Below are 13,841 nucleotides of genomic sequence, written 5' to 3'. Positions count from 1 at the left end.
TATGTCTGAGCATTAATTGTGCAGTCAATATCATTTTGGCCAATGGTTTATAGATCAGCATGTTTCAGTGGTATAAATCTGGTTGTTGTTGTTGTTTTAGATGGTGCAGTTTGTTATCTGTTGACTGTGAATTAGTAGTACCTGTATAAAACAAAGCAAGTCTCAAATGAAAACACTATAGCTGAGCAGTTCCTAACTCCTACTGTGGTTCATTCATTCTTCATGTTACTCTAATCCTGTTTAATGAATTGATACAACAAAAGTATGGCGCTTCCAGCGTTGCTTTTCACTACCCCAAGTTTGTGGTGATTTGGTTCTCTGCTTTTTATCTAGACTCTCTAACAATTCTGCTATTGTTGTAACATGCAAGCCTTCCCATAATGCTAAGCTTAATGTGTTCACCTGTGTGAACATGCGATAGTCCTGCTGCAGGGAGGCATGAGGACTGCAGATGTGGCCAGAACAATGTCCATAATGAAAGATGCCTAAGACAGTGCTGCAGGGAGACAAGAAAGGACATTCGATTGTCCTTGCAGTGCCAAACTAGGTGTGACCATGTGTCTCCCCACACACGTCCCAGAACTTGCAAGTGTGGTGTTGGTCCATGAGGATGAGATGCACTGTGTACTGAAAGAGGCTGGTGGCCACACATGGGTACTTACTGCGACCTTTGTTCAGGAATGCATTATTCCATTTCTGTTCATCAAATGCTTATGAAATATGTTCCGTTTGTGTCAGTTGTTTAAAAACATTTGCTGGAAATAAAAGCAGTTCAGTGCGAGAGGATGTTTCTTTTTTTTTTTGTTTAGTTTAGAATAAAGAGGCTTTACACAAATGTTAGACATAGAAATCCAATACTTTTATTATACATTCATACATCTATATTTTACAGTAAGCTTAATGCATTTTTTTATTATTATTTTAAAAAAGCCCAATCCCAAAACAAGTCCTGAAGATGTATAGCTCACGCAATGAGCTGCATTTTTTTTTCTTGAGGTGTGTGAAAAGCATTTATAAAGCACACATGCACACACACTCACACCGTTCTTCTGTCACAAAAACATTCTCACAAGTTTTCTCGCTCGAAAGGGAAAAAAGGACATGTCGCCCTTCAGTTGTACCTTAGTAGAGCTGGACTGAATGAAAAGAAATTCAGACACCATTGAGAAAGGCACCTTGAGTACACAGTGTATACACAGACGAAAAGAAAAAGAAAGAAAGACAATAGTATAACCTTTTTACGTAGCTTCTAGAACAATGCACAAAACTGTAAACCTTCACTTTGCCAAAAGAAATAAAACGTCACGTTTCTATACAAATACATCTTAAGCAAAATATCTCCTTGGTCATAACATAGCAGTACCTTTTCTTTTATTATTATTATTATCATCATTATTACTTTTGAATGCATATGTTACCATGTAATTACAGATCGGCTCTGCCAGCAGAGAGCAATCTTGATGTAAAGTAATTACACTTTGTCACAATATTTATGCAGTTGCCTACATGGTGAAAGTTTATCAGTGGCAACCCACCTCATGCATGTTTTCCATTTGAGGAGAGCAGCCATTAATCTCAAAAGTACACGTCAAAAACCAAGAAAGATATTCAATGCTATAGTCAACAGTTAGGAGTTTCCTCTTAAATGAGGTTATTCCAACATAGTGTAGCCTGTACATTTACATATAAAAATCTATAGAGACACAATTCTTTGCTTTGCGAGAAATGTGTTTCGACTTAAAATATTGCAACCTCAATCAACATCCCCAATTCCTTCAGAAAAGTTTTTTTTTTTTGTTAGAAAATACTGTATTTTCAAAAACTGGATTTAAACCGTTTTACATTGCATCCTTCTTCCAACAAAATAAAGCTTTCATATATAATATATATATATATATATATATATACACACATGTATATATAACTCAAAAACAAAACATAACATCCTAACATTAATATATATATATATATATATATATATATATATATATGTATGTATGTAAATATAAACAATAAAGTGACTACTAGAGCCCATATTGTGGTTCTATTTTCACATGTAGAGGGAAACCCGTTTTAGACTGGCATTTCTTGCCAGTTTTTTAAATGTTATTTTAATTAAAAAAAATTAGTCCGAAATAACACAGTGTGGCACTAAAATTTTTGAAAATGATTGTACAAGTCAGGTTATATAATGCCATGGTCTGGTCTGCCACTAAGTGCCAGTGCTCAGGCATGCCTTCATCAATTCGTACGGCAGGTACTGTCGAGGACATGCGATGATTGGAATCTTGGTGTTGGTGATTTCGCCATGGCTTATAACCGCCGCATGTGTAACCGCAGCTGAACTCTTGTGTGGCGAAAATGCAAGTTTGCATTTCTCACACTGAAAAGCAAATGCAAGAACAGTGTTAAGTTGAGAGGTGAGAATTTACCGCTTTTGCACTTTATTGAATATAGTGCTATCGCTCTATATATGCTTACATGATAGGGCTTTTTCCCTCCCGTGTGTATTTCGCCAGGTGACTTTCAGTGTTTCTTGCAAATGGCGGGAAAACGAGTGCCACAGATCTCGCATGGATATGGCTTTTCTCCGGTATGAATCAGAAAACGTGAGCCCGAAAGGTGAGCAAACGCTGTGCAAAGAGATCATGTTGGCCTTGCAAAAATCTTTCTTTTTTTATATATCTGCACAATTGACGTGAAAACTCAAAGCACTCACCTGGCACAAATCTAGCGCCGCAGGTCTCACACTTGTTAGGCTTTTCTGCTGAGTGAATTCGGTGTGTGGGTTTTGAGGTTAGTGGGTCTGGTTGAACTGAGCCCCGCAGATATATGCATCTATACGGTTTCTCTCCTGCAGCACAAATGAAAGGAGGTTAAGCAAAACATTGCAAGTTGCAGCCAAAATGACATTTGTAGCAGCGGCTGTTTATTTTTTACCGGTGTGAACTGTTTTGTGACTGGCAAGGTTTCCCTTGTAGCGGAATGCTGCTTGGCAACGGTCACACATTGTATGGCTTGTCGCTGTGGACCTGAAGCGGTTTTGTGGCGTTTCAAGGCCTTCTCCTCTGCAAACTTGGAGTCGCATGTCAGTTACAAAAGTATGTCCCACAGGAAACTTTTCTGTGAGGCAAAGGAGAAATGGGTTTTTAGGTTGGTTTTGGAAGACACAAACAGGTTTTTAGGAAACTATTTAGAAGTGTATCTCACCACAGCTGGAATCAGAGTACTCGGAGTGCATCTCAGACATTTCCTCGGCCAGACGTGAGGTGGACGTGTTGGGACAGACTTCGGAGTGCTGTGGAGAACTGTGAGCCACAGGCACGAGCATTTTAATGGCTCATATAGAGCGAAGAGTGGCTCTGCCGGCCTGTTTCCTCTGTGTATCCCTCTAGAGTTTCTGCTGAGGGAAAACAGCACGTTTTAGGTCTGCAGAGGAATTCACTCAAATTTTTATAGGATTATTGAATGAATTTCACACATTTAAATCCTCTGTGTGCTTTAAGAGGATTGGAATGGATGAAGAAAAATTCAATCTGGCTTTGTGGAGGTGGTGGGTGGAGACACAAAATGCTCACAAACCTGCATTTCTGAACTATATTTGCATTGGTAAACAAGAATCTTCTAATAGGTTTCTGTACACACGAGGACGACACCTTTTTTTTGGCTGTTTAAGAGAGTTCAGATTTCCTTTGGAAAAAAAAAACTCACCTGTTGATGATGTTGTTGAGGCGACTGGCCTGAGGGCACAGTGAAGTCCTCGCCTTGCTCGCTGATCTTTGTGTTGTCGCCTTCGAGTCGGAAGATGTTCAGAAAAATAAAAATCAACGTGGTGAAGAAAAGCAGACAAAGCTCGGCCTCTGCGGGGAGTGCATTCCAGGGTCATGAGGAACTGGTCTCCTCCGCCTCCTTGGAGCTCTGATTGAGAACAATGAATTTGTATTTCTTCCAGTTTTACGAGCTTTAGGGTCTTGAGTACCTTGACGATGTTGGACGGGGTTGCGAAAGGCCTGCGTGAGGGCAGCGTTTTTGCTGCTGCTCGATTCCGTTGGGGAATTAGGCTGGCAGTCTGACTTGAGGGGCTCTGAGGGACTGCTCATCAAGGTTTTGCGTCCATTAGAGGATATGCCCATGGAGTAGTGTTGGTGGCTCAAATGTTCCTCTGCCAGGGAACTCTGCTCTTTCCCAGTCTCCCTCTGCTGCTCCTGGGCCACGCTGGTGAAGCTTGTGCTTTCTGGAGCTCATCCCAATCGAATGGACCCCCCTCCCTCCAAGGTCTCCCGCTTCATTTCCTCATCTCTTCCCAGCTCTCTCGAGGGTAGTATGAGCTGCCATGGCAAGCGGTTGAGCTCCCGCCGGTGGCGCTGCGGGTGAGTCGGCCAGGATGGGGCTGTTGCCATCAGCCGGCGAGCAGTGTTTGTGATGTATGATGCCTCCCTTTGAGAAGTCTGAGAAAGTGTTTTTGGTGTCTGTCAGCTTGCAAAGAGGGAAAGGGAAAACCTTGCATTGGAAAACTGGCTGCTAAAGGTACGAGCTGTTAGGAGCGTTGACCCCGTTAAAACATGCAGACACCATAGGGTTCTCCCATCTCTGAAAAAGCAGCTGACCGTCCAGGAACATTTTCCAGCACCTCATGGGGTCTGTAGCTGTGAACATCTTGAGGTAAAAGCAGGGGGGCTGACAAGAAAGTCCTCCCTGGGAAGTTTTATGGAGGTGTCACTGCATGGAAATATGGAGCAAATTAAAGAACATCTGCTTTCTGTCATTCAAGTATAGCATATTTATTTCATGTTGTATAATTAAGAACTAAGGTGTCATTTATGAACAAAGGACAAAAAAATACCTGGACTTTATGAATCTGAAAACTTTATCTGGTGGCAGGTGTCAAACAACGTGGTCCATCTGTAAATAGATGGCTGTGTTCATGATGGCCATGATGAGGCTCTCCTTCAGTGCGAGACGTGAAGTGTACATGAACTCCAGGAGGATTGCGAAACCCTCTGGGTCGACCTTCGGGTCCAGACTGATGGCGTTCAGGTTACATTTGTGTGAATCAGTAAAGATTGAGTAGAAGAGCCCACTGTGGAGAAATTATGATTTTAGTAAGCTTTTGGGGTCTCAAATGAACATATTTCCACTACAAGAAAGCATGTAAACAAATCCAAATAGTCTTTCAATTGCACCTGCATGCCATAAGGACCGTTTTGTGTGCTCGAAAACTGTTGTCTGTTGACCAGAATCGTGACATCTGTAAGGATATCTCTGCTACGCATTCGGTTCAGGTTGAGCAGAACATCACTTGCATGACGCGTGAATTGGATGCAGCTGTCGGCTGAAAAGCCATTTTTCCGAGATCTGTTAGGAAACAAAAAGTGAAACCATGAATTATGTAATTGGTGCTCACTAAACAATATGCGCTAAAATCAGAAAAGTTGGGTGGTTATTCTTACATCACAGAAATCTTTGAAACTCATATTAGCTGTTTAAAAACTTCAGAAAACAAAGGCAATGCTGTTATTCTTTGCTTTTTTAAGGAGGCATGTCCAAAACATCTATTAAGAATATAGTTTAACCCTGTTATGCATCAAAAATTTGTCAATGTGTACCTCCTCTGCTTTATTTTTTTTTTTTTTTTTTTTTTTTTTTTTTTTCTTTTACAAAGGAGCACAAAAGGAGACGTTATGGAGAATGACAGCCTCAGTCGCCATTCACTTTCATTGCAACTTTTTTTTTTTTGCATGCAATATAAGTGAATGGTGATTGAGGCTGTCATTCTGCCTGACATCTCCTTTTATGTTCCACTGAAGAAAGAAAATCATTAGGGTTTGGAACAACACGAGAGTGAGTAAATGATGACAGACTTATCATTTATGGGTGAACTATCCCTTTAATCTGAAAATCAATAACATGTTTCAGTTCTCCGAGATGCCGCCAAATGTCCCCTCTCTCTCCGGTAGGTGGCGACAAACGATGCAAATATTTAGTTAGAGAACTGACGTCCATCACGTGTATTTCCTGTCAGGTCTGAGAATCATTTTTGCTTCCTACTTAAAATTATCTTTACTGACAGCATTATCCTTCAAGTTCACAGTTATAAACGAACTTTTAGGCACTTGGCGAGGTTAGTCACAGAAAAAGGTATTATTTATCTTAATATATTATGTACCAGGTTCACTGAAATGTGCATACACAGGTCTTGCCTTCTGAAGAAATTGCTTCTTTCCCTGCGATTTAAAGTCTTTATTTGGGGAGAATGAAATAGAATGAGTCATGGGAAAAAGGTCGTTAGGCTGTTTATTGCAGTGTACTGTGGACCGAGTACACTTCACTATTGAGGAATGAGTGTAATAACAGACAAAGTGGAATAGTCAACAAAACACAACCCAAGAATTGTTAATACGGTTAGAAGCGTTTATTTATTTATTTATAGATTCATTTTGTGAAAACACATTTTCTGCTTTCCTAAGTTCAGATAGCCTACTGAATGATTCACCTCAGACGGTTTTCCCAGTCACATCTGGCGCCCCTGACACAAATACAGTTTCACTGGACGCCTTTAAATAGTTAGGCGAACATTTCTCACATGTTGAACATTCAGTATTCGAGATTCTGTTTCCATTCGAGCCTACATAACATTAATATCCCCGAACCGGGAGCTGTCATGGTGCCAAAGCAGCTTAATCAGCCCATGACTTTTGTAATGCTCTTGTGTGAGGAGGCAAAACACGTAAATGACCGGGAAAGGGATCGGGGTTTTAACCACTGGACAAACAAATAAAAATCTCTCTCTAACAAACACACACACACCACACACACACACACACACACAGAGAGAGGAAGTGAGAGAAACCACCATAACACCTAAATACCCCAGCTCTTCTTAAAATGTTTTTCCACTGACCCAAAGAACTTTTGTAGCCACGTTTCATGTTTCTGAACCACCAGATTTATTTCGGGCTGTTCTTTAGGAAATCTGAAGTTTTGCGTCCACGAGATGTCACCCAGAGACCGTTTTGACCTTCAGTAACACTAAGCGACACCGACAACACCTGCAACTCGCATATTAAGTCATATTTGACAACTTCCCCGGCGGTTTAGCATCTTAAATCACTATGACCGTAGAAACAACGTCAACTTCTCACGAACACAGAAAAGTGTCATATGGCAGAGCACACGCTCTCTCTGTTGAGCTCTTATTTTGTCTCGCATTCTTGCTCTCGGTTTCCATCTTATTAAGCGTTAAATCGTATTTAATACTTTTACCCTATGTAAACTGAACGCCATTAACTGTGCTCACTCCAGGACTAGAGCCCGATCCACAACACGCAAACAGCGGACGGAGAATTATGAGCCACTCGCTCAATGCCAAGCAGCCAGGACTAGAGCCCGATCCACAACACGCAAACAGCGGACGGAGAATTAACGCATATAGGCATCTTTCTAATATGACGCACTTCTGACGAGAGCACGTTAAAACTTATTTTAAAATGAAAACGGCCAACACATTGGCGACAAATAAACAAACAACATACATTTAAAAGATAATGCAAGACTACAGAGAAACTTGGTGCAGGTCTGCTGCGCGCGCGCCGTTACAAATTGACAGCAACGATACAAACTAAACTTTCTGTTGCATCTCTACTGCCAAACACTGGCAGATTTTAGCTGAAATGCTATAAAATCTAACACTTCATGCACTGACAAAATAAATAATGACTATATCAATGATGACAAAAATGGGTTTAGGATGCGTTACAGAAAAATAAATCAATAAATAAAACAACAAATGGCAAACACACGCTCAACAACTGTACAACCAAACTAGAAACCATATCTAAGCATAGGATGTGATTTATACCTGCACATACACACTGAAAACACAATGTACAACAGCTGCTGGCACAGGACAACAAAACCAAAACGTCAAGAGAAACTGCGAGGGAGAGTGCAAACACCGATTTCTGAGCGAACTCTGGGGTTTAAAACAATGCACTGAAAGAAAAAAGAGTGAAATCGTCAGATGCCTCGGTTAACGCCTTCTGTTTTTGTATTTGAGCATACACTGCACAACCCCTAGTTTACTTAATCCTATTCCCCATGTGCTATTTAGTCAACTTTGAAAGCTGTCTTGTTCGTGGGGGAAAAAAGCGTACCGTCAATATTTTGTTATCCCTCTGCTACCTGCACATACTATTTACAACACCCATGATCCCGCAGCGAGGACTGACAGAGCAGTGTGGATCTGCAGGACGACCTAAACTCTCAAAAGTATTTTTTTACTAGAATAAGAAACCAGTATTTTCACTAGACAGACCCCTTACATCAACACTCTGCTCTAAAAACTGTCCGCAATAACACCTAAAAATCAACCGAGATAAAACCTTAACCATAAAAACCAATAAAACAGCCTTAATGAACGTGTGAGTAATGGCAACAGCGCGCCAGAGCAGAAGAATGTAAAAAAAATCACCTGGTAGTGCTTTCCTAGAAACTTCTTGCATCACCACTTCTAAGAAAACCCCAGTTCTAAGAATCAGAAGCGCTCAATTCTCGGAATTTTAGCTGGCGACCATACCATTTATAGAGGACAGGGGAGTGTGATATTTTGCCCTTAACCTTTGTATTTCTTCACTTATTGTCAAAATTTTAATTCCACCACTATTGTATTTTAATAATTAAGTACTGTGTTTTTGAATTCGATGTTTAAGGTGTTAATTAAAGTATCAAATTAGCGTTATGATCGAGAAAAGTAGTTGCATTCAGTGTTTAATTCCTCCTTTCACATGGACGCGTCCAGCCCGAGACGGTCACGTGGCCAGAGAAAGTGGCTTACGTACGTTGTCTCTTTAGCCCAGCCTCAAAATACTCAGAACTAATTTTGCTATTCCATGACATAAAGCTAAATGTGTCCATTCGTTGCCTTTCCCTGTTTTAAAACCACGGCCATAACCTAGTCTATACAGAAAACATATCTGGAGCGCTTATTCACACGGACACAGTTTTGTCTATTTATTGTTTTTGTTTTTTTTCTTTTTCTTTTTTTTTCCAGTGAAATCTTTTTCCTAATGTTACTCTCTTCAGTGGCTTGGACCTGCTGGCCAGTGTGCATATGGGTTTGTTTGACCGGGATTATATATACATACATATATCTATATATACACGAATATATTGTGCTTGACTACTGGCTTTATTTCACATCTGGAATGTGTTAATTTATTCGATTATTTTTACTTTGATTCTAACTGCTTTGTTGTCGTCGTGGTTTGTCTGTCACATGTGTACATAGCCGGTAGTAGGCAACTGACGAACTGCCATTAGTAACGGTTATCTGGCAAATAACATGTCGACAAATGTATTTAGAAATCGATTTATTTGTTTGTACTTGAGAGAGGAGTATTGGTGAATATTAATTGACTTGTTAAGGCACTGTTAAAATCCACTTCGTTTCGGAATTGTGCAGTATTAATGTTTAATTGTCAGGAGGCAGCTGAGTTGAAAGTAGAACCTAACAGCGTCGGTGCGCTTGATCTTGTTAAAGATGCAGTGACGAATAATCTCATTCTTACGCGCGTTCTGTACGTATTAACTGATGTCACGTTCTCTGCTGCTGAAGTATCCGTATCCGTTAAAGACAGCAGCACACAAAACAGCAGTTCGTACAAAACACTTGTTGTTTAGGCCCACAAATATGGTGTTTATTATTGTGTTATTATTGCTTAAAGAGACGTGGGTGCGTCTAATTTATTTATCATGAGTTCAAACTTTATTGCGTTACGTTCTGAGCAAAGGCTGAATATATATATATATATATATTTTATAAATTGTTCTTTAAAAGTGTCGAAACTTCTATAAACTGGTCACTTGAACGTCAACTGAAATTAACCTGCAGCTCCCCTTCACAGGTTAAACCTCAGGCCTCCGTTTAGTAGCCTGTAGATCACACACATTATTATGAATTCATTTTAGTAGATATTTTATTGGCCAGACAATGCTTCAAATAATTAAAAAAAAAAAAACGAAACGCAATATTTAAAAGTAACAGATTCTGCATATTCTGGCATAGTCTTCAAAGTTTCACTCGTCTTAAGTTAGTTATTTTTATCGATGGCTAAAAGACATCTATTGTCGTTTATTCTAACATCTGGTAAGGCTGTGTTTTTGAGAAGCATCTGTCAGAAAGCAAAAGGAGGAGAAGACATGTCTCTGTTCATATTCTCTTCCTCTTCCAAGCGAACATGCTTCTCACTTTTCCCCGCATCTCTAATTTACTAAACACGTACATTCTGGTCCAAACTCACGCCAAGCGTCGTGTTTTGAATCTAACTGCAGAAAAAAACTCGCAAAAACTCGCTATAGCTTGTTTAAAAGTTTAGGACGGAGTCTGAGTTTTCACATTCAGAGACAGCAGTAGTTCCTGCGGCGTCCCCTGAGACACAATATCACCTCATTAGAATCCCTGATAAAAAAGTAAGCTAGTTAAACTGACCCATCGGATGTAATGGATAAACAGCGGTCAACATGAATTATGTAATAATTCATGTCAGTTTTTTTTAAGTTGTGTTAACACTGTATATAGCTAGACTTATGTTTTAAGCACACATTTTACCATTATAGCCTATATTTTAGCTGAAATATCGTCTCTGATGATTAATCACACGTTCTTGCTTTCTGGTGATTTATTTTTTTTTTTTTATGGTAAAAGTGATGAGTAATTCTGTCGAACAAACATTAACTTAATGTGAATATTCCCTGGGGCAGTTAAAATCTCACATTGTTATTTCTACAGCAATTCATTCTATTAGTATGCACAGGTTATACATGTAACATGGACTCTGGAATGCAAGGAACTTCTCCGCTGGGTTGTAAATTTTTGGTTGGCTTGTAGTTTTGGAATTTGTTTTGCTCGGGACATTTTTCCATCTCAGGCCTGTTTGCAGCAGCACAGGCGTAGATTTTAAGATGTTCTTTCATGCTGTTGTGTCAGCATGAGTTTACATTAGAGTCATGATGAAGATTGCTTGTAAAATTGGTACTGTGGGAAAAAACTATTAAACCTTCATAGAAGTTGTTTTTATACTATTTGAAGCTTTTTCCTGCAACACACTGATTTTGCTTTTGTACAAAAGATGTTTATAATAACAACATGGTATTGTTATTTGTTCTTTTGTATTGTTGCCTAAAGCATTTTCAATTTTTTTTTTTTTTTTTTTTTTTAAATGTGCTTCATGGAGTTCCTGTAGATCCATATTGACCAACAAGAATAAAATAGTTTTTACTGAATATTGATGTCAAGTCTTTGATTTGCTTACTCTGAAACTAAGCTCTTATGTGCTGTATACATACATAGGCCTACATATGGGCATCTATCTATTAAGACGTGAATACATAATCAGAAAATATCAGCTGAATATTTATAGTAGAGGGAGTAAGAACTCACTTTTTTATTTTTAATGTGTTATAATCACTTTTACTTCTGTTCTGTAAAGCTAACTGTAACTGGACAGCTCTGACCTACATATACTACATTTTACACAACTATCACCTGTTTTAAGCTTGAGCAGTCAAGAGATAATTGGTTTCAGGGATATTTGTATGTTTTTATTTATTTATTTATTTCTGCCTAATAGTAGTTTCTTTTTAGTTGTTCGAGGAAAACATTAGAGGAGGAAATCCAACAAGTAGATATTAATATTTGTGGGAAATGCAACAAGTAGCAATTTTGTAGTGCATGACAAAATAGTGTTGTGTAAAGGATGATTGGTAGTTAAAATCAAGCCACTCTGCAAAATCACTAACTGGAACTTTTTAATCTTCATGACTTTATTCACTTCAGATTTACTCAGCTGGGTTTGAAACGTCGACTGCTGAGTGATTCGCTTTCTGACTTGCTCACCTGGGTAACTTCGTTTGTGGCTCCAGCTGGGGGAGCTGGTCCGTCCTCCCTTGAGCCGTTTATACCCTGACAAAGAACAAGCATCTGTTGGGCTGGAAAAAAAGAAGAATTTTAGTGCACATGTTTTCCATTCCTAACAGATCCAGTGCTTTTTGTCTGGATTTAGTTAGTGCCTCTGTACATTTTGCAGCCTTGATATTCTGCTGATTAATTTGTCGTCATAAATGACAGATTTAGGCTTAATTATTCTGATACCATGAAGACCAAAAGACACATTATTCATCAAGTACCGGACCTTAACTTGTTATTAGTTTTACTGATACACTTTATCTGTTTATGACCTAATTTCTGTGATTGTTATTTACATCTTTTTTTTTTTTATGCCCACATCCACATGTGCCATTTATCTTTAAACAAAAAAATTACACTATACTTAAAAAATCTCATGCATCAGTGCATAAAATATAAGTATATTTAATAAAAATGTCTTAGCAGAAAAATTATATTTGACAACTCTACTTACTTAAAGGGGTTTTCTTTTTCTGCTTGTGTGAAGAGGGTTTGCTATTTTTATGAACTAATCAGTATGTAAATAACCTGAAGTGAAGAAGATAAGGTTTGTATTATACCGTTTTTTCCTACTGTTCGTCTCTGACTCAGTCTTTTTGGGTTTCATTAGTGTCTTGTTTCTGCTTTGCATAGTGCTAATGCAGACATTTGATGTAATTATATGTATGGGGATTTTTTGTAAATCTGTTGGATAGCATCAGTGTCAACATTACACTGTTTGGGCACATGAAATGGTGGAACATCAAGAGGTAGGAAAAAAAAAATATAAAAAAACTGCTGAACTCTTGTGACACCATAGAGTGACTCAAAAGAAAAAAATCTCACAGTAATGAGATGGAGATCAAATCAAGAAAGTGAAAAAGTGACAGAAACTGACATATAATTGGAATGATTTCTTGACCTTTTTTCTTAGCCGTCATGGTTCCAGTTGGTACACAACTGATTCTTATTTTTTTCTGTTATTCTTCAACTCACCTGTGTTTATTCTCATAAAAACTCATCCTAAATGTTACACCTCAAAATAAAGTTGAAATTTGTTCACATATTTAATGTGCTTTTACTTTGCAGCATGTAAATGTTGTCTTTGATATATCCAGTGATATTTAAGGCATCTTGCAAGAATCTGTAATCTTTACTAAAAGCAAATCTTTACCTCATAATTACCCTGAAAGAAATGTGCTGTTGTTGAAGTGTATAAAACAGGAAAACATGTTCCAAAAATAGTTTGCCTCTGTGCTACCTTGGCTAGTTGTACCCCGGATTGTGTGGGCTGATATTTTAGATCAGAGGTGGAACATACCTACAAGATGAAACGCCTCTATACTTTTTCGTGAAGATCGTGCCTAGGTAGTCATAATAGAAGCATGAAGCGACAACAAGAACATTTTTGACCTTCTCATGACAGCCCACAATGTAAAATTAAATTTTAACAACAACCCACATAAAATGCATTTAGTGTTGTGAAGACGTGGAAGTCATTTAATTTCCTCAGTTTAACACTGATTGACCTACTTTGTTATTTTGGCCTGAGGAGAAAATTGAATCAACGTAATGAATTGATTTTTCTGACCCACTAATATATTTTGCCAGCTTTGATTTAAGTGTATTAGTTTAGAGAACATCTACTTGTTGTAGATGGAACAGGACAGCTTAAGGTAAACTTGTCTTGATGGATTTCTGAAGCTGTTCTCACAATGGGTCAAATTTAGCAGAGGTTAATTTTCTAATGCATTAAAAACATTTAACGCAGGGGCGGAGCTTTGGTTGGCAACCTCACTCAAAACTGTTGCTTCTTTTTTTTTTATTTAATTTTATTTTGTTTTTTTAGAATAAGAATGTCTTTACGACCACATCAAATGGGAGAGTTTCAGACACGCAC

General features: G+C 38.5%; 1 pseudogene; it reads right to left on the bottom strand.

Moving 5' to 3' along the window:
- Positions 1–2,212: 2,212 nt before the first annotated feature.
- On the bottom strand, positions 2,213–12,004 carry LOC122145399 (annotated as a pseudogene).
- Positions 12,005–13,841: the final 1,837 nt, after the last annotated feature.

The sequence above is a fragment of the Cyprinus carpio genome, chromosome A6 (assembly GCF_018340385.1).
Source record: "Cyprinus carpio isolate SPL01 chromosome A6, ASM1834038v1, whole genome shotgun sequence".
NCBI lineage: Eukaryota > Metazoa > Chordata > Actinopteri > Cypriniformes > Cyprinidae > Cyprinus > Cyprinus carpio.
Note: the sequence above shows the minus strand (reverse complement) of the source record. Positions and strands in the feature narration are given on the sequence as shown.